The sequence below is a fragment of the Bos indicus genome, chromosome 12 (assembly GCF_029378745.1).
Source record: "Bos indicus isolate NIAB-ARS_2022 breed Sahiwal x Tharparkar chromosome 12, NIAB-ARS_B.indTharparkar_mat_pri_1.0, whole genome shotgun sequence".
In the NCBI taxonomy this organism is placed as follows: Eukaryota; Metazoa; Chordata; class Mammalia; order Artiodactyla; family Bovidae; genus Bos; species Bos indicus.
Window position 1 is genome coordinate 50,715,924 of NC_091771.1, and position 2,560 is coordinate 50,718,483.

A 2,560-nucleotide genomic window follows, 5' to 3' on the forward strand; every position below is an offset into this window, starting at 1 on the left:
GTATGCAGGCATCAGGCCACATGGGCTTCAGTAGTTGTGGCATACAGGCTCTCTAATTGTGGAGTGCGGGCTCAGTGTTGCTCCATGGCATGTGGGATTCTAGTTTAGTTCCCTGACCAGGGATCGAACCAGTGTCCCTTGGATTGCCAAGCAGATCCTTAACCACTGGACCACCAGGGAAGTACCTTCATTGTCACTCTTAAGGGGCAGCGAGTAGGAAGTAAGTTATGGAAAGCAAAGTAGAATTTCTGTAAACTGCTAGCATAAAAGATCTGAAAGGGTCCCATGCAGATTAGCATAGTTTTTATTACATGTTCTATTTTTGTCCCATGAGACACTTATTGAATCTCATTGTGCCCATTGTGCAGCTTTTGTTCTGAGGCTGTGAGTTTAATTATTTAGTTATTTATAAGTACGTACATCTGGGCATAAATGCCATAGTTTTATTTCAGTGAGAAATTTATGGTCAGTGAATTTTGGTAATTAATGAATAAATTATTTCTTCTCCATAAATGCCTCTACAATTTGTGATTTCCATAACAATCCATTATACTTAAGAAAGGTTCTTTATTAGTTGAGAAAGCCAGTGCTAATGGAATCGGGAAAGGAGGAGATTTTAAATTGCTTTAATTAACTGTGTTAATTAATACCCAACATGTGTAAGATATTGAATTGGCTGTGGTTGGTTCCATTTGAGTTTAGTTGCCTAAAATCCGTCTAATATGTGAATAGTCTTTGTTAAAGAAATTCTAATTCTTTTGTGAAATAAATGGCAGGAATAAAAGGATTTCCTCTTTTGTAATCTTTGATTCCTGGTATATTATTGAATCCCTGAAATTTGCCAAAAGAAAAAAACAACAACAAACAAACAGAAAATCAGCACAGGCAAGCAAATCCACATATTGGCTTTCTAGCAAAGAAACCCTTAAAGCACCATTGTGTTGTGATTTGAAGGAATTAGAGAAGCTTATGACTGATTGCATGTTTCAAATCTTTTTCAAGAAGAATCAACACAAACAAAGAAATTTAAGTAAACCCTATTCTCCGCAAATCACTGCACTAAGTGAACTGGGCAAAAAAAGCAAAGAAGACTAATTCCTGCTTCTATGGAGCAGAAAGTTGAGTGAAGACGGGAGACGCACAGTTATTTCCATGAGGAGTTGGAAAGAGTGGAGAAGAAGGAGGTGTTGAGAATGGCCTCTGTGCCAAAGAACAGACTGTTTTCTTGAGCATAGTGGATGCCTTATTTTAGATCCTCCTAGGCTTAGCATATGTTTCCTCAATGGAAAAGAAAATCAACTCATTCTTGATGTTTCCTTTTCTTCACACTCACATCCATTTCATCAACAATTCCTACCAGCTTTACTTTCGAAATATGTGTTGAATCTGCACACTTCTTATCACTTCTACTGATACCCCATAGCCCAAACCCCTGTGCAGATTTCCCGTTTTATCTGACTCTTCCCAGGGCCTGGACTGAGTTAGCACGTCAGAGTCCAGGGCCATTGTACTTGCTAGTCCCTCGGCTGGAACAGTTTCCCTTCAGATATTCCCAGGACTCATTTGCTGTCTCATTCAGATTTCGACTCGAATGGTACCTTCTCAGAGAGACTTACCTGACTACTTTATCTAGAATAACCTTTTCCTATATACTAGTTTGACTCTAAAAACACTGTAGTACCTGTATCAGGTCAGGGTTTAGGCACAGAAATTATATATGGATATATATATATTATCCCTGGAGAAGGAAATGGCAACCCCCTCCAAAACCCTTGTCTGGGAAATTCTATGGACAGAGGAGCCTGGCAGGCTATACAGCCCATGGGACTGCAAAAGTCAGACATGACTAAGCCAACCAACAAAGCAAACTAATACTATACATATTATATTCAGTATATTATCTTTATATAGATATCATATATTATATAAATGTATATTTAAGGCTATGGTTTTTCCAGTGGTCATGTATGGATGTGAGAGTTGGGCTGTGAAGAAAGCTGAGCATCAAAGAATTGATGCTTTTGAACTGTGGTGATGGAGAAGACTCTTGAGAGTCCCTTGCACTGCAAGGAGATCCAACCAGTCCTTTCTAAAGGAGATCAGTCCTGGGTGTTCTTTGGAAGGACTGATGCTAAAACTGAAGCTCCAATACTTTGGCCACCTCATGTGAAGAATTTATTCATTGGAAAAAACTCTGATCCTGGGAGGAATTGGGGGCAGGAGGAGAAGGGGATGACAGAGGATGAGATGGCTGAATGGCATCACCAACTCGATGGATGTGAGTTTGAGTGAACTCCGGGACTTGATGATGGACAGGGAGGCCTGGCATGCTGTGGTTCATGGGGTCTCAAAGAGTCAGACATGACTGAGTGACTGAACTGAACTGAACTGATATATTTATATATAAATTTATATATATAAATAAATATATATATTAATTTCATATATAAATTTATATTTATATAAAATTTATATATAAATATATAATGTGATGTTTATAATATGATATTTCATAATATGAATATATATAATATAATAAATATATATGTTATATATATTA